At 38.2% G+C, this 19,822-nt stretch overlaps 1 protein-coding gene across 1 annotated transcript in view; it reads left to right on the top strand.

Annotated features, from left to right (window-relative positions):
* Positions 1–347: 347 nt before the first annotated feature.
* The window catches only part of EPS8L2 (EPS8 signaling adaptor L2), a 103,298-nt gene continuing 83,823 nt past the window's right edge, over positions 348–19,822 (top strand). The window contains exon 1 of the mRNA XM_087716218.1: positions 348–577. The gene's annotated coding sequence lies outside the window, so the exon portion shown is untranslated. The remainder of the gene's footprint in view (positions 578–19,822) is intronic.

Genomic DNA, 19,822 nt, shown 5'->3' on the forward strand with positions numbered 1-19,822 from the left:
CGGTGTGTGTGTGTGTTGTGCGTGTGTGTGTGTTGTGCGTGTGTGTGTATACCTCACTTTTCCTCCCTTTTCCTCCCGCGTGAAAAAGTTTCCCATGAAGGGCAAGAAAGTGTGGAGGGGGGGTTGCAGAGAAGCAATGGCTCCCCTCCCCGCTCCGAAATCTCGGGGAAATAAAGCGGGACTCCAAAGCGGAGGCCAGCCCGGCACTCAGCAGCGCCGCGCCAGGAGTCAGCAGAGATCCCAGGCCGGCCTGGCAGGGAAAGGGAGCAACCTGTGGCTACGGCCACAGCGACTCCTCCTCCTCGTCCACCACCACCACGCCCTCGCCGGGCGAAGAAACCGCCTCCTTCCACCTGATCGCTACTGCGACGCTCGATCGTCCGGACGCGGAGAAAAGAACCAGCGGCGCCGGAGAAAAGAGAACGACGACAATCCTGCTTTTCCCCCCCTCGGGAACGAGAGCCGAGGCATGGCAGGACTCCGAGCCGATTGAAGAGGACGCGGGAATCGCGAGCGGGAAAACAGTTACAAGGACCGGCGGCGAAGCAGGAAGGTCCGCCTGCCTGATCCAACGGAGGTGAGTACTGTACTTTGCCTCCCCCAAGAAATGGGGAGAAACTCTTGAAATACCTTTTTTTTGCACTCTGCTTACCTGGAAAAGGGAGCGCTGCAGCCGAAACTCAACCTCGGAGGAAGTTCAGTACGGAAAACGGGGGTAAAGGGCAGCATTTTCTCAGTACCGTCGGTGTGCCATGATAAACCCATCCCTGCCTTTAATGCTAAAGATCCAGGACAGCAAGTTTCCTGAGCGTGGGAACGCTCTGCCTCGATTTATTATCGATTTACACAACTTTGCCGAATATGGATCAGTTGGGATTTCTACCAGTCTGGTCGGAGTTTTTGTCAAATGACCTTCTAGTATCCAGTTCGTAACAAGAGGGGAAGCTTGAGTTTTATGGAACCCGTTTTTCTGAACTTCGCAGTTATCCTTTGCCTGTGTGGCGACGGGGATAGATGCATTTCAGTAGCAAATATTTCTAGATATATTTCTCTCCGTCTTCCCCCCCCTCTCCATTTCTTCCCTTCTCTCTCCCTGTCCCCCCCCTCCCAATTTCTTCTCTCCAGTAGAAGAAAGTTTTCTTAAATGTTTTCTGATATGAAATCCTGGGAATTAATCACTGTATCATCAAACAAATAGAACTGTTGAGGTAATTGTTGCTTGACTTTAATTAGGATAATTTGATATAAGGTTTAATAACAGGATCTCTAATCCATATTGAATATTTAATTGCCTAGAGTTGTCTTTTCTCACCCATAAATTACAAGCTTACAGTGAGGGCATAGTATGATTACACCTTTTGTACCTTGGAATTAAATACAAATATCAAAGAACAGGATATTTTTATAAATTATGATCTTAGTCTTGGCAGGCTGCTTATTGGGCACTTTACTGAAGTCATACCAAGTATACACAGTGATGCTGTTAACAAATCATATGGATATGGGTATTTCTGGTCAGGCACAAAAAGGAGAAGTAAAACATTGCCTGATTTTTATCGATCCATAAACAATCAAGCCACTCTATATCTCTATATTCAAAAACATAGGTAAATTCCAATACTTCTGATATGAAATGTCTAAGCATTCTGAGTATCTGGATTTTATAAATATCACCCTATATTTTTATGTGGATATGCTGCCAAGTAAACAAACATTAAGCATATCAGAATTTTCAAGATTTTTCCAAAATGCTGCATTAACCTGATTTAATTCTCTGATTGTCTAGAGAAAAGAATGGCCCCATTTAGAAGTCCCGCTTGATTGCTATTTTTGGTTAAAAGGATCTGTTATGAAACAAGAGGTTGGAATATATTAGCATTGCTGAGGAAAAATATGAGAAAGGGTTCAAGATGGTTTGTGTACTAAGCGAAATGAAAACAAACTCAGGGTGATTCATTTTCTAATACTATAATAAAGTTGTACGACCAGAATTATACGGTGGAGTACAAAAACTGCATCTTATTTTAGCACAATGGTTAAAAGAGGTCTTTGATTGGTCCTGATTCCACATGTAATTGTAATATATACATGAAATATATTACAATATATACGTGAAAAATTCAAGGATAGTATTTCTCATGGTACTTAGATCACTTACAGCCCTTTTGCACCTGATGGATACAAAAGTATAATCCAGCCTTTCCATTCCACTTCATGAGATGTTTCTAAATAATGGCCTTCAGGTAGTTATACATGCAATATGGAAATTTATTGCTTGTCCTTCAACTTTTATATCAGGATTGAAAGGGTTCAAGATTCGGTAGGCCTTGTAGGTCTATTTTTTAAAATACTTTTTATATTGAAAAGAAATTATGCAGTCATACTCCATAGGATTCCAGTCACTGATAAACACTGTAAGTTTCTGGAACATTGTTTATCAACTGAGCCCCATAGCAAGTCTCCACCCTGATATCAGCTTGAACAGCCAAGTTATGAGGATTGTTTAAGTTTCAGATCCAGCATCGTATTTAAATATGATCAAGACAGCCACAGCAGCCCAGTTGAAAGAGGGGAGGACACATGTATAAACTTGTGTTCAAATGCTTGCTCAGTCTTGAAGGATTTCTAGAAATTGCAACTTCATAACATTAGGATTTCCTCTATAAAGTAAGTGTGTCAATGCCTTTCCAGGATTTCTGCAAAAAGGCAAAGTGAGGTAAGAATTCAGGCCATTGCATTGTTAGACCAGAGCAAGTATGTCCACGAGTGATCTCTGAACACTTATAAATCTATCTCAAGGAACCAGTAAATTAAACTTGAGATAAAATTAAAATACATCTATAATACAACCTGGCTACTGTAGAACCACATAGTAAAATCCAAAAGGAACACTCGACATCTAGGCTATAAAAGAGGTTTGTGTCTAAAATTACAAAAATGTGAAGACATTTACATTTCATACAGGACGTGATAATATCTGAAGTTATAGAACATTTGATAATACAGTGCCCAAATTTTTTTAAAAAAATACATCCATGTAGCAGAAACCTTCTGCCAAGGTCCAACACAGATAGGAATTGTACAAAATTCTCTACAGGCAGTACCTTCTACAAGAAATAAATATTTAGGCAGGCAGACAGACAATAAATACAGACATTTGTTCTTAGCCTGACAAAATAACAAACTGTTTTTTAAAGCAATAACTACTAATACATCACAAATTCTGATTAATGTTTCAAATAATTATTTGGGCATCTTTATAAAAGTGCACTTATTCAGCTTTGTTTTATAGCTTTAATATCTGTATCATTTATTTATTTTTTGAAATGGCATTTCTACTTCAAGGCTATGACTCTGGGTTGCAGCTTTAAGAAACAAGTACATTTCTGGTTTATGACAGCAACATATTAAAGTATTTCTGGAAAATGGAATTTAAGTGAATTCATATGGAATGAGTAATGCCACTGCCTGTCTGTTATATACCTTACCAATATGTTCTGTGATATTTGCATGTTTCAGTATGTCTCCATTTTGCTGTAGAAGTGGAATTATGTTGTCTTGCTATGGCTTGGTACTCTTACAATATTCACAACAGAAGGCTCCTAGTTTATCATTCAGAGCAAGCTTGCAAATTAATAGTGAACTTACAGTAAATTATCAGGGATCAAAGTATTTTGCAGATAGTGCTTCTCAGGGCATCTCACCCTGTTCTAGTACCTGGGCAGAAAAAACTACGTGGGCAATATTGTTTCCTTCACTTTACCTTTCTTCCTCTTCAGTGATCAATCCACCCATTTTTCTTTTCTTTTCTTTTTTTCTTTTTTTCTTTTAATTGAACAAAAACACAAAAAAAGAATCATCTTTCATTACATCTTGTAGAAAGTGTGTTGATTGGTTACAGATAACTTCCGTGCATTTTCTTCCACAGTCATTACTTATAGTTCATATTAGATTATACACTTTAAGTCAAAAATCTTTGAATATCTTACTATCAATGTACCACAATTCTCATTTGACTACAATTATTTGAACATGCTTTTACCTCAAATCTTTCATACTTAAAGACACAACTACATAATGGCATTCATTAGCTATTTCAAAAAATCCTCCAATAACATTACACCTTTATAGCATCTTTTAAGTAAAAGTCAATAAATAAAGTTTGTAAGCCTCCCCCCCTTTTTTTCCCAACACACTGATTAAAATTTATATCCAAGTTACTTTTGCCCATACCAGAGCATGTATATATTGTTAAACAAACAATGACCATTAACATTTCCTTGTTATTATTATAATTGGCTAAAAATGTTTACTATTTATGTCCCATCTCCTCTTGTCAGAACCCCCCCAAAAGAAAAAAAACCTTACGCCTTTATAACAATAGCTAAATAAAAATTTGTTAATAAAATTTTATAGGTCTTTTTCCCAAGTCACAATATGCAATTTATATCCAAATTTCTTTTGCTACATTACCATACATGTATATATCATTAGGCTATATCCATTATTGTTTCCTTATTGTTATTATAGTTAATTGTTAGCGAATAAACATTTAATAGCAATCTAAAACAATCCAAGAGTTACAGAATTCCTATTTGTCACCAAAATCAACTGATTTTTTATTACCAACTTTCATTATCAACCTATATCTTTCCAGTAACAAAAAATCTTATCTCTCTTGCCAATTGTGGTGTAAGTCTTCTTTTTATCTCCTTTATAAGGTTTTTATAGACTTCTCTCCGCACTTTGAACTCACTGTTTAGGATTTATATCCAAGTTATTTTTGCCAATACCATAGCGTGTATATTTTGTTAAACAATGTTCATTAACATTTCCTTGTTGTTATTATAATTGACTAAAAATCATTTAATATTTATGCTCCATCTCCTCTCATCAGAGCCCCCCGCCCAAAAAAACAATCTTACACCTTTATAACAAGATCTAAATGAAAATTTGTTAATAAAATTTGTATGTCTTTTTCTCAAGTCACAATTTACAATTTATATCCAAATTTCTTTTACTAAATTGCCTACACACACACACACACACACACACACACACACAATTATGCTGTATCCATTATTATTTCATTATTATTATTTATGGTTAATTAATTGTTAGCGAGTAAACATTTAATAACAATCTAAAACAATCTAAGAGTTACAAAATTCCTACTTATTAATCACCAAAATCAATTAATTTTTTATTATTGACTTTCATTGTCAACCTGTATCTTTCCAATAACAAAACAGTCTTATCTTTCTTACCAATTGTGGTGTCAGTCTTTTTTTTATCCGCCTGGAGTCCTTCGGGAGTGGGCGGCATACAAGACCAATAAAATGAAATTAATGAAATGAAATTATCTCCTTTATATCTCCTTTATAAGGCTTTTATAGGCTTCTCTCCACACTTTGTTGCTTGAAGGGTCTCTCAGATAATCTCTCTTCTTATGTCTATCATTAGTATTTTTTTTTTCATTCTGTGTCCTGGAATTTGGGGTAGAGCTCCAATTCGTCAAATTCCCTTTTCCATATTCTCTTTTTTCCACTTTCACCCACATTTGCTCCATTAATAAATTCATCTATTGTCTTATCTTTATCTTCTATATCTTCATTCTCCCCTTTAATTTTTGGGGCTCCAACCCCATCATCTTTGGCTGTGAGGAAGACTAGTCTTTCCAACTTCTTCTCAATTCTCCCATATCCTTCCAATAGATTTTGAATTCCAGCCAAGATATTTTGGAATTTTAAGGTTTCCTCATCTAAGTATTGATCCATGTTTCCAAAACATAAGAGAGAGAAAAAAGGAAAAAAAAACTAATAGCGACTGCCACTCTAGCCTTCCTGGCCTCTCTTATTTTTTATTTTAATTTGACTTGAACACAAGTTCTTTTATGCTCTTCAAAGGGGAAGGGTTCTGCTTCCCCCCCTTTCTTTCCCTGCCAAAATAATTCTCAGAGGCACCTGTGAAAACAATTTGTGCCCTTGGCTCTTTATCAGTTTCTGTAAACAAGTTGCAAACCGTTCAGCTACAAAGTTAGTGAAGTCAAATAAGGAAAGAAAAGAGATATATTGTTTCAAAAAACCCATATACATCTTATATAGGGAACAAAGTTCTTTAGATTTCTTTTAGTGTGGTTTAATAACAAGTAGTAGGAAGAATTGTTAAAATAAAAAAGAAGGTTTTAATCCAGAAGTCAAAAAATAAAGCAACAAGAAGCAGAAGGAAAAAAATCAATCCGTTCACTTTAACAGGAGAGATGAAGAATGTTACGAGCACTTCAATCCACAAAAAATAGTTACAAAGAAAAAAACTTTCCACAGCGATCCAATTAGGATTATTTTCGCCGCTCAGTTCTTTTGTTTAAGGATCTAATTTGGCTTTAAAGAAACATTTCTTTGGGCAGTCTTTAGCAAAATAGAAAAAAATACCTCACCAGATGGACTCACTTTCTCTTTTCACTTCCTTCCTTCTGGAGCGTCTCGATTTCATCAGCCTAGGGGCTGCCTATTTACCACTGGCTTGAAGTACTTCCCTTGGGTCTATGAGGGATTTTGCGATATCCCTGAGACTAGCAAGGCTTTGTCTTCCTGATCACTGTCTCTATAGGATGGTTTAGGTCTCAATGGACCCTCCAGCGGCAAAAGTGTCAACAGCGGTCTCGGAGTATCGAGACCGCACGTTGTAACATCGCAACGTGGCTTCTCCTTCCAATCTACCCATTTTTCTGATATTACATATCTGTAACTCTGATCGCAACATGAAGCCAGAGGCCTAAAGCTAAGCCTATTTTCAAACAGGGTTAAGAATTACTACAAGTACTTCTAGATTGACCTGAGAATGTCTGATCTGCAACCACGTCAGGTCAAAGAACTTAATGGCTTCATTTTTTCTGACCCTGAGATATAAATAGTAGGTAACACTGATGAAAAGATGGAAAATACTACTTTTCCAGGGACAAACTACACATATTTTTATGCACACATACAAAGAGATTGGACAGATTTGTCCTTAGCACCAAGCCATAATTCTGCCTTGTTGATTTTGGAGAGCTGTGTGAATCTTGCCAACAATGGCTTACTCAGTAATCCACAATCCAATAAATTATTCCCACCCCCTTTTTTTGGTGGACATTCTGCAATAAGAAGGAAGGCAGAACAAGTGGCAAAAAAAGAAAACACTAGCACTAACTAAAATCTGCATATATATTATGTCTAGTGCCTGGAAGTTATTGTAAAATAAGCATCCCTTTGGACTCCTTTCCAGATATTATGCAAATTATAACCAGCACAGAGCAAGATAGTGATTGCAGGCTTGAAACTAAAATTAAATGAACCGGAAATGATGTAATGAGAAGATGGATCATTTGCTAGCCCTCCTCTCTGTCCCTTTTGCAGCATATAGAATTTATGTTTACAGATGTAAATCTTGTTTGGGTGTTGGCAATGCCGGCTGATATGTTGGTGACCTGGGATAATTGCTCAGAGACAAGCACAATAAGCACAATTGTGGCAAAGCTACAGAACTAATAGCAACTGGTGCTATCTTATCACTGGGCTTGTAGTCTTTATTTGAGACATCAGGACATCAGGGCTTTATTATTCTTGAAGGTTGAAAGGAATGTTGTTACCACAACAGTAACAAGTACAGGTGATTAATCTCAGGAATGGTAGAAGTAGATTCATGTTATGATCAGCTTTCCTATTACCACAAGCCATAACATGTATAAGGCTTCCAGGGCGTCCAGCAGCTTTTCTTCTGGAGAATATTTGCTAAACCAGAGAAACTTGTCAGAGCCCAAACAGAGGAAAGTAGTTCTACTGTGCATTTGGGATTGTCAATATCTTCTGTCCAACTTTGATAAGTTTCTTAACTATACCAGGTCTGACATATACTTTGGTTTGCAGCATAAGCCACAATTGGCTGGCCTCACATATGGTAAACCACAATCCTGGTTTACAATCCATAGTAGTTGTGTTTATGCAAATCAAGCCCAAATCAAGCAAATCATATTTTGGATTAATGTAATTAGTGAATTCAGTCTGATCTGGTTCAACTAAGCCCAGTGGCTTTTGCAAAAGTAAAATTGTTTCAGTTAAATTGTTTATAACTCAGGAAACCAAATTGGGGGTCGGGGGATTGAGGTAGATGAGGAATAGCATTGTGAAAAGAAAAGATAGGAAGGGAGGCATCTTCTTTGAATTTGCAGCTTCTAATTCTGTTCAGTCTCACAGCCACATGAGCAATGGAGCCAAAATTTTGGATTGCAGTGAGCTCATCCATTTCTTTGTTTTAATAATGTGACCATCATTTGCTGAATTTCCTGGTCTGGAGCTACAGAGAAAGAGTTTTGGGCTGTGTCTCTTTCTTCAGCTCCTAGCAATTGGCCTGCCTTGTCTTCTTCCTAAACTGTGAATGCTAATGATCAGGCTTGGCCAATCCACTTCTTTTATTCACCCCAAGACAACTACCTACAGTCTTCTTGACAAGGTTTTTTTTTTTTTTTTTTTGGAAGTGCTTTACCATTGCCTCCTTCCTGGGCTGAGAAAGAGTGACCCAAGGCCATTTAACTGGTTTCGTGCCTAAAGGACTAGAACTCATGGTCTCCTGATTTCTACGCTTAAGTCTTAAGCCACCACACCAAACTGGTTCTCACATAGAAGTTAAATTTGTACCAAAGGAAGATAGTATTTGTAGCTCAGAGTTGAACGGTGGGATCATTAGTGCTCTCAGAATTGTCTCCAGGATTTTGATAATTCTGCCAAACATGAATCTGGTTCTAAAAGATTGCATGGGGATTTTACATAGTCCCCAACAGGAAGCTGCAATTGGAAAGAGGAAATAAAGATAATGTATTTTCAGGAATTCCTATCTTTGGACTTGAACTTTAACCTATTGCTGTGCAGCACTTAGCAGATATCAATGTTGAGCTCCATGTCATGAAAGTTTTGACAATAGCTTTCTATATATTAGATCTCCATTATTGGCTTGTCCAGGAGAAGACATGGTCAGTTGGCAAATTTATCTGCCTTGTTCAAACTATTGATTAGATAAAGCAATATCCAGGACTCAAGGGTAGAATTCATCTTTGTCGGGTGAATAAAAGTTGTGGATTGGCCAAGCCTGATATATTAATATTCATAGTTTAAGAAGAAGATAAGGCAGGCCAGTGGATGAGAGACATACTGCCCAAGTCAGCCTTCTCTGGTCTAACAATTCATCTAGCTAAAGAGAATGATGCAAGGTGCATTGTAAATGACAGGCTCCGTACAAGTCAGTTGATTAGTAGCTATTGAGAAAGTAGAATAACTCTACTTCTTTTTTGGCTGGATCATTAGAGGTTCCTATGCTTCAGGGACATCAGAGCCCCTGTTAAAACTATCCAATTTTTAAGGCATTAAAGAATAATAAATTTTTCAAAGACTGGGAGACAATTATTATGGGTTTGGTGTTGATCATACAACTCCTAATCATATTAGAATAGCATCAAATCCTATACTTGAAATTGAACAAACAGTAAGCCACAGTAACTTAGTTTGAAATGTTTTTCAGTGTCTGGAGCTTCTCAAACATGATCAAGTTCTAACCATAATGCCCTTTGTTTGGTCGCCTTTGTAACTGTGAGAAACGTGTAACTCTGGCATGTAAACCATGTGAGGCAAGTCACTCTGACTTGTTCAAAAAAGCTATGATCACAAGCTCTGTTATTGTACAGTATGACACAGGCAATAAAAACCTGTTGCAAGTGTTCAAGTTTTTTTTACTGTATAAAACTGTTGCAGACAAATATTCAAAAATGAACACTCCCATCAGAGTCAGGAGGGTTGGGCTATGACAGGGGTGGGCAATTAATTTTTCCAGGGGGCCATATGAGAAACTGGGACTGTTCTGGAGGATCGAACCAATTGACTGAACTTAATTCTAATCAGTATTCATTATAAAACATTACAAAAGGCAGTTGTATGGTTTTGATTAGCTGATACTGGTAAGAATGTATATTACATTTTATTCACATTGGTTTCTAATTTCTGATTGACCCCACACGGGCCAGATAGGGACAGCCAAAGAGCTGGATGTGGTGCAGAGACTGTAAAATGCCCAGTCAGAGGCAATAGGAGTTGTAGTTAAATCAACTGGAGGGTACCAACTTGGGGAAGGCTGCCTCTTGAGCTCATATTCTCGTTTACTCAAGTTCTGGGCAAGATGGCAAGATGCTAACCTGACTTGGAAAAGATTATGAGATCAAAGACTACCTATTGGCATAATTGGAGAATTCTTGATAGCTGAGGTCAGTTGCCAGAGCAACAAGAAAAGGCGAGCCTCCTAAATTTTTATGGCATGTGACACACAGCCTATACAAAGATAATCAGAAGAACAGGAAAAGCTGGTTGCACCAAGTCCTTGTCCTGTGCGAAGAAGAACGAATCACAGTGATGACTGAAGGATATTTTGAAGATGTTTTTTTTATTAAGAACAGGAGTTGTCATGCAGAAATTGGAACTTGTCGGTTTTGTAAAGCAAGCATATCTTGCTTTATGTCAGATGGACGTTTTAAGCAAGGAAGTACTGTGATTCTTGCAATCTCTTTGTTTTGTTGGCTTACTGAGATTAATTGTTACTTCCATTGCCCTTTATGTAAACAGAAAGCTTATTGGCATTGTGTATTGGTTGGCATTGGCATTGATTGAACTAGCAAAAAAGAAATGATCAAGGGTATCACTCATTGACTTAGTGGATCATTGTGCCTTGCGGGTCTATTGTCTTCTGGACACTGACTGGGATGCTTGTGTCATGCCAAGGGCTCTGTGCCCAAAATGAGTGGGCTCATTTGCACTAATATAAATTAATGATAAAGAATCATATTACAACAATCCTGAATTATGTAATTTCCTGGTAGCTTTCTATGTAGCATAATTATCACAAGGCAAGCCTTTTGAATCAGAAAAGTTTTGAAATTTACACTTTAATAATGCATAGGTATCTACTGTATGTATTATTCAAGCATAGAAGGTAGAACACCCCAAATGTTTTGCTTCCAAACAGATGTTTACAGTTCACTCTTCTATTTGAAGAAATTCCATTTATTGGAGTCATATATTGCATTAAAGCCATGTGTTAACTATTACTGAATAAATAGTTTATAAATAGTATACTATGGTAAAGCATAAATCTTAATATTTACATCATTGTGCCTGGAGTTCCACAACCTGCCAATAAATCAGAACTAAACAGATATATTGAAACATTATATAATATTTACACCTCGTCACTGAGTTCAGTGTTGTTTCGATCTGTTTTATGGTTAGGCAAATATGTGAGCCCAGACAAGCGGCATATGCCACAAACTGTGTCTATGGAAAACCCTGGTTTAAGCTGGATATAAACAGAAAATGATGACTTTGTCAATCTTTTTAGATTTTTTCTTGAAGACATACCTGCCAGAGTCAATATGATGACCCTCTGCTGTTGAGAAAATCATTAAAGGAAACTTGTACACTTGAAGTTGTTCACATCAGACTGGGTTGTATACATTTGGATCAATTTAGAAAACTGAGTGGTTCACCTCTCAGTTTCTGTTCTCTGCACTACTGTGCTGCCACCAAAATTATTGATGTATGTCACACATTCTTCCAAATGATAGTTTTCTTGCATTTCTTGCAGAATCTGCCTTGGTCATTCCACCCATCCTGTAATTATTTATGCTCAGTCTCAGGATTGTTCCTATGCTGCTTTGGCTCAGGCAGCTGGTGAAGATTTCCTATGAGCTGGTGCAATTAGGTATAGCTAGCTAGACCTCTGGGAAGTAAAAATGAAGTCCAATAATTTCTTCCATGGTTTTCCTCAAAAGTGGAACTCTGGAGTTAACAACAGATTTTGTCTTAGCAAGAGTGACAGTACATATATAAAATGCGGCATTTGTGAGTTGAATGAGATGTTAGAATAGCAATAGCAATAAGACTTACAGTATTTTTTGAAGTATAAGAGGCACCTCCCCCCTAAAAGTGGGTGAAAATCTTATAGATCAAATATGGGCATTTTTGGCCTCCCGAACCATTTCGTTTTGGCAAAAACAGGATGTGTGGAGCACTGCAGAATGCTACTGGGGGCCTGGGAGGATGAAAATGCAACACACGGAGGGCTTGGTAGCCCAAAAACAGGATGTGCAGAGCACTGCAGAGGGCTTCTGGGGAGGTTACTGAGGACAAAAACGCGACCTGCAGAGGCCAAAACTATTTTTTTCTTGTTTTCCTCCTGTAAATTTAGGTGTGTCTTATAGTCCAATGCGTCTTATAATCTGAAAAATATGGTACATATATTGTTTCAGTGCTTTACAGTCCTCTCTAAGTGGTTTATAGAGTCAGAATATTGCCTGCAACAATCTGGCCTCAGAAGGATGGAAGGCTGAGTCAACCTTGAGCAGGTCATAATCGAAGAGATAAAGCAGCTAGCAAAGGTGTAAAGTGATCTGAAAACTAAATGACTGGAATCTTTATTTCTCAGAATCTCTAAGTCTATTTGTGTTAACACTAAATGTACTCTTATCACAGCTTATACACAAGCTGAACTGATCCATCTAGAAACAAATATCTCATTTGTTAAAGTTCCATTAAACATTCACTTTTAACCTTTGGAATTGGTTAAATTCCATTTGTTAAACTCTCATTTCAAACACACATTTTTTTCAAATGTATCAAAGTAGCAGAGTATGAAAGGAAAGGAGGACAAGAATAATTAAAAGTCTCTGAGACATACCGTATATCTGTTCAAGATTGCCCAAGTCTACCTTCCCACCCAGACTCCTGCAGATGTGAAATTAACCACTCCTGTGGTGATCTCCATTCCAGCACATTTAGAGGGCACCAGTTTGGGGGAAAAGCTGGATGTTTGTTTGTTTTTTTGCAGATCTTGGTACTTTTTTTTATGCTTTAAGTGGAATCTGGGCTAGACAGACCTGAAGGACAGTAATTCAGAAGTTTCTATTCTTGAAGTGCAAACATATCCAGAGGTGGGCTGCTGTCAGTTCAGACCAGTTCACTTGAACTGGTTGTTGCAATTCTGCAGAGAACCAGCAAATTGGACCACCGGCTGGCCCCTCCCAGTTTTCAGGCCATTTGGGGGACGTTTTTCCGGCTAAAATCTGTCTGAAAATGGCCCCAAAAAGCTGGCTGTGAGAAGAAGAGAAGCTGGGTGAGCCAGTCCCAGATGTGTCCCCTCAACCCAGAAGCAGCAACCTCATACCCTTTCCTTCTCTGCTATCCTCCTTCTTTGCACAGGATCACCCAGCAACGGAGACAGAGAGGAAGAAGGGGGCAGCGTTTCTGTGTGCTCTCGTTTCTGTGTTGCACTCTCCCCTCAATGCTAGCTGCCATCGCTGCCACCCTTCTCCCTCTCTGTCTCTGCTGATGGGCGATCCCATGTGAAGAAGGGGGCTAGCAGAGAGGGGAGAGTGCAAGGTTGCTGCTTCTGGATTGAGGGGCCCAGGAAGTATCTAGTTCCAGCTTACCCAGCTTCTCTTCCTTTCACAGCCAGTTTTCCCAGTCTAGCTTGACACAGTCCCTCTCCCTCCCTCCCTCCCTCCCTCCCTCCCTCCCTCTCTCTCTTTCTCTCTCTCTCTCTCACACACACACACACACACGTTGAATTTTTCTTTCCTCTCTCACACACCCAGAGACCCCTGGATTCCTTCTCCAACCCTGCCTATCCCATACAGGTACCACCCACACAAGTGATATAGAGCTGGCCACACCCACTCAGTCACATGAACTCCCTCCCTAGCTAAGCCCACCCAGCTAGTCATTAGGGTAGAGAACCGGTTGTTAAAAAATTTGGAGCCCACCACTGTACATGAAGGCACAATTCATCATAATCCTTCTGGTATCCGTTACTATGAAGACGTTTTCTCTAAAGAGTTAATTATAAAATATGGCCTTTTTATATAATAACACTGAATCATTTGTTTTTACATGCATGCTTTGACTAATATATTTAGGGGAGAATAGCTGTCTTTCGCCATCCTATGTCTTGCATGTATTTCAGATCTGAAATGGTTTTTATCCCTTGGTTTCCCTTGGGGAAACAGTACTTCATATATACAGTATATAATTGGTTACAATGCTGTAGGCCTTCTCCCATGTAGGTAGAGATTGGAATATAGGATTACAGTCAGAATTTAATGAAGCCTCTGAGAAAGTGGCCTTTGTATGGGATTAAACATCACATGCAGAGAGAGTTGAGAATGCAGTGTACCGGACATACTTCCCTTCTTGCTCATCATCTTAGTATAAAGCCCTATAACAAAAATAAAGGATTAGTGTGTTTGAGATAATCAGTTTGGGTGGCATTAGCCAAATTAAGGCTTCCTATGCAAAAATATGTAAAGTGAAAAAAATCAGATCTTGCCAGTTCTCTGCAGTAATTAGGCAAGATTAATTTTAGGAGCATTATTTATGGAAATTCAGTAGAGCAAACAGTTCTTCAGGAAAATGCATTCTAGATTTATCCAATGCTTACCTGTGAAATCAGAATGTTATTGTTTTAATTGTCTATGGAATAATATCTAGTGTTCAGTTTGGAAATGGAGGCACCTTTCACCAACTGCTAAGTAGAAATCACATAACATAACTGACTAATAATCATTAGCATTTTTCTCATGCTCTTGGTGCCAAGCTCAATAATCTGTAGAAACTAAGAAGCTATGGTAACTAGTTCATTGTTCTCCCACTTAGTACTCTCTAAATGTTTGAGGGTGCTAGCTGTCAGAATTTTTCCCAAAAGGCTAAGCAGACCAGTGGTGGGATTCAAAATTTTTTACTACTTTTTGTAGTTTTGTGGCCGTGGCTTTGTGGGCGTGGCAGGAGAAGGATACAAAATCCCAGTTCCCTCCCCACTCCTGGGGAAAGGTTACTGCAAAATCACCAATCTCTCCCCACCCCACTAACCTGTTTTCCAGCTCCATTCTCCTGCTCAGGGCAACAAAAGAAGATCAGCTGGGAGGCAGCAGGGACGGGGCCAGCCTATTTGCTGGTTCTCTGAACTACTCAAAATTTCCGCTACCTGTTCTCCAGAACCTGTCAGAACTGGCTGAGTGCCACCTCTGATTAGCAGACTCAGACCTAGTGTTTCCGAGACAGCTCATCAGAAAATGCCAGGGCTGTATCTGTCCCTGAAAGTATTAATTAGACTAGTTTAGAAGTCAAAAATACATCCTGAAAGAGACAAACCACATCCATGTTTCTACTAAAAAAGATTACATGGCTGTATTGGTGAAGGCTTCAGATGTCAAGTTTAACATAGAGGATAATTATTGTATTGTGATGAGGCCCAGACGATGTTCTGTATATTCAGGAGGGTGATCCGTATATTCAATTGATGCGACAATTTGTTATGTGAATTACTTCCATTTAGTTTTTCCCTGTGATTCTGTGTGCTGTTCAAAAACAAGCAGTCCGATAATACAGCTGGGTTCTATAACAGTGCTCTGAAGAATGATGGTCATGCTCAGTGATACCTGTATATTCCCCTAGGGGGGATTGCAGTTATCCTATGAATAGAATTCTAATTGTAATTGCCCTGGGAATACAGTTCTTTTCACTGCATGTTCTCATAAGAGGAGGACCAAGTCACATTTGCATCTTAATTAAATCTTTAGTTCAAGGATGGGAAAGCTATCATCTGCCAGTACAGACCCAGATAATTGTTGAATTTAAGTTCTCAGGATTCCTCTCCAAAAGCTGTGCTTACTGGACCTGTTGAAATCCATAATTCCACAGGATTCCAGTTTTCCAACTGAAGCAGATCTTGAAGAATTTAAATGTGATAAAAATAATTGTTGAAGTGACAATAGTTGAGAAATGTATCTGCAAATTCTGCAAGGCTCTGACGATGCATACCTTTGGCTTCCCCACCTCATTTGCACATTGTTGTTCCTATTCAGAATTGTACAGACATGAATTTTAGGGCAGATCGTAATAGTCCTTGCTCTTATTGAGCACTAGCCATTAAAACCTAACAAGTGAGAATGTTGCTGTAGGGGATTAGTTTGATACAAATAGAAGGAATCTAGTTGTGTTGGCTCATATTATATAATTGAACAAAATCCAAACAAGCTGCCTAAAGGCTTCCGCTTTCTGATGTTCTAACTTGTGACATTGTGGTAGCGCAGAGCTGATTCTCCTGTGTAATCCAAGTCTCCACCCATGGATTGTCTTTACTTGGCCAGGACATCTGGTTATTATTATGTAACTACAGTGAAATTGAATTCCCACCAGTCGAAATGGAAAGCCCAGAGATTCAGGGCAATTAAATATTTGTTTGACTAAAGGATAGAATTTGTAAATATTGCTGCTTACCATTAGGTGTCTTACATTCCATTTTAATTGTTATTGCGAAGATAATAAGTAAAATATTTTAATAACCTCTAGAATATGTAACTTTTAGGATTTTTAAATATAAGTAATTGAATTTTTTAAACTTGTATCCTTGCATCTCCACCCCCCCACCCCAAAAAAGAAGCCACTAGAGTTGGGAAAAGTAGTTTATTTTGACATTAAACCCAAACTATTGTATCTCCATGTTCCTAAAATTCAGATCTTCCTCTGTAACATAATAGAAAACTGATTGTAGGAAAGAACTACAAGACTGAACCCGAGGGAGGGGTCAAATGCATCACCAGTCTTGAATCCCTACACCCACAAAAGTAACCTAAGTCCAGCCCTGCTTGAAGTCCGTTGATTTTTACCTGGCACTAATTTGCCTTGACCATTGCCGTAGATCAGATTTGTGTGTATAGGTTACATAGAATAATAAACTCTCAATGCTTTCTGAATTCTGTCCTACCTTCTGGTTTCTTGCACCTGACACCAGTGGGTGTGTCTGTATAGCCACCAGGAGTTAACTTAGAAAAGGACTTCATCTTTTGTATACCAAGCCAAGAGCATTGGACCAACTAGTTCATAACTGCTGGTATGGATTGGCAGCTGCTATTTAGGTAAATGTTTTGCCAATATTACCTGGAGAAGTCAGAGATTAAATCTGAGATCCTCTGCAAAGAACTGTGGCATAGAGCACCTGATGCAGTTGAGTTCCTGTGTCAGCCTCTGCTTTGCTACTGCTTCGGCTGCCATTGAAATGGGGATGGGGGGCATGGTATTTGGGAGGAGAATCATTGTTGTGCTGGAGGAAGTTTCTAGACACTGAACTGACCACCTTACTGCGCATGTCGTGGAGGAGTGTTTCCCGCCAAGGCCAACGGTCCAGCATTCCATCCTGGTGATGCCTTTCAAAGTTATCTCACACCTGACATTTGGGAGAATTATGATTGGACTGTGCACGGGGATGCCAAGGGGAGGGGAATGAATTATACAATATATTATTCGCTTTTGCGCCTAATTAACCAGACTTAGCTTAGCTTCGCATCTGTTCATTTATAATTAGTAAAAGTACACTTGATTTCAACAAATGGAGTCCAGTGGTTTTCTTTCCTGATTATTGAATGAAGAAAGGCTGACATCCTGATAAGGCAAATATATGGTCTAGAGCAGGGTTGGGAAACTATGGCCCCTTTATAAGTTGTGGACTTCAACTCCCAGAATTGCTGAATCAATATGGCTGGCTCAGGAATTCTGGGAGTTGAAGTCCACAAATCATAAAAGGGCCATAGTTCCCCACCTTTTGTCTAGAGAGAGTGCAATGGATTGCCATCTTTCTTTTCCAGTTGGAATTTCCAATAAATACAATTCCTTCTGTTGAATCTCCAAGGGGGAACCACGTCACATTTAATAATGTTTTCTCTCTTTGCAGACACTTTAGTTCCAGGGGCAAAATGCTCTTAAATTTAGTGGGTTCTCAGAATCAGTGGGGAAGAAATTGTAAAAAAAAGAATAATTAATGACACTATCTGCTTTCTATTTCCACCAGAGGCTTGAAAATCCTCCATGAACAGAAGGAGACTTCTATGGAAGGAACATTAATATTATAATTGTTAATTGGATACTAAATATGCAGCCATTAGTATAAGTATAAATAACTTATAAGTATATAAGTAAATAAGTATAAATAAATAGATAGCTGTCATTGTATAAACTTAATTTGCTAAGAAAAACTTACCAGGCCTGAAAATGTATTTAATTCTTCTTTATTCTTTGTCTTATTGGAAAAAAGTGTGCTTGTTTCTCTTGTCTCTTCTTTTTTTAAGCATTTTGGATTGTATTAATAACCTCTGATAAAAGCTTTGCTTACATCCAAAACTATTTTTAAAACAGTAACATTATCTAAATTATTTTCAAGTAATTATTTTGGTGCCCCCCCCAATCATCCATTATTTTTTTCTGTAACAGTTATAAAAATTAATCAGTGGAACAACTTGCCTTCAGAAGTTGTGGGTTCTCTAACACTGGAAGGTTTTAAGAAGAGGTTGAACAATCGTTTGTCTGAAATGGTGCAGGGTTTCCTGCATGAGGAGGGGTTGGACTAGAACCCAACTCCAATGTCCCTTCCAACTCTTTTATTCTGTTCTATTAACTAGTGCTTACATATTTGGACCTTTAATATAATAAAATTAGGCTTTGCCAGATTATATAATGTGCAACGGCTTTCTTTTAAAAGAGGGAAGCCAGCACTGTAAAGGAAAAGTGCAAACTGATTTTAGTTTCCTACAATCTGTGTGCCATACATAAACAGCAGACAAATTTACAGAAAATAAGATTTATGATTGGCTGCAAGGCTTCGTGTTAAAAAGACTATTCAGCCTGATGGAAAAAATAAAAAATAAACATAAGCTGGAGGCCTAGCAAGCAAGGAGTGAGGGTGTGGATGAGGAGGAAACGGAAGAGAATATTATTTTATGAGGCGTAAACTGCAGCAACAAGCGTGTATTTGAGAATATGTCTGTGAGTGCTTTTTATTTTAATTTGGTAGGTATTAGATACTGAGAAAAAGAAGGTCCGGTAAAGATATGGCTATGGATTTTTGCTTGCTTGCTTGCTTTTGCTATGGATAAGTTGTTTCTCTTGAGTTTATGTGGTTCTTTGAGCATCACCAGTTTACCTTATGGGAGATGAAGTGAAGTTTTGAGGCTTAAACTGCCATCTCTTGTCTCTCAGTTTTCCAGTTTGTCTTCTGTGGAATGAGTAGAATATTGCAGATTTAGAAGATGTTCCTATGTTTTGCATCTCAGACCATTCCCCTGCCTGTACTTAATTTTGAGTAGGGTCTTTTTTTCTTGTTGTTTCAGCGTTACCAGTTTATCTATGGAAAATGAGTATCTCATGATTGGCCCATGATAGAGAATTCCTGATCCCTGGCAACTATTCAGTGAGACCATCCAGAAAGTTTCATAATACTGAATGTTCTTATCAATCTAAAAAGTTTGGCTTGCTTTATGAAACCAAATGAACAGAAGGAAATCCTCACATGTTCTTCATTATAACTGACTTAGTTAAATCTGAGTAATGTCTGTGATGAAAGTTAAAAAATATTTGTTAAGAACAGATAATAACTGTTTTTGCTTGATTCCCATGAAGAGTCTCCATTTAAAGAGGGGCAGTTTAGCTTTCAGAAAGGATCTTAATGAGAAAAGAAAGATCCCTTTGTAGATGAAAAAGCCTTTACAGGAATACAAGTTGCTTCTGTTTCTGGACTAAAAAAAATATGATTCAACTTACTGACAGGAACGCATCCTTTTTCTAGACGCTTGACTTTTGAGTGTTATGCTGTGGACTGTATCTCATAAATGAAATTTAATTCGATTTACATTAAATGAAAATGAGATGCAACTAATATAATTACATTTGAGTCGTTTATTTAATACTTTACTGACAGATTA

This window comes from Thamnophis sirtalis, unplaced genomic scaffold (assembly GCF_051295495.1).
Source record: "Thamnophis sirtalis isolate CommonGarterSnake01/CBP01778 unplaced genomic scaffold, rThaSir2_p1.2 scaffold_1, whole genome shotgun sequence".
Classification (NCBI taxonomy): domain Eukaryota; kingdom Metazoa; phylum Chordata; class Lepidosauria; order Squamata; family Natricidae; genus Thamnophis; species Thamnophis sirtalis.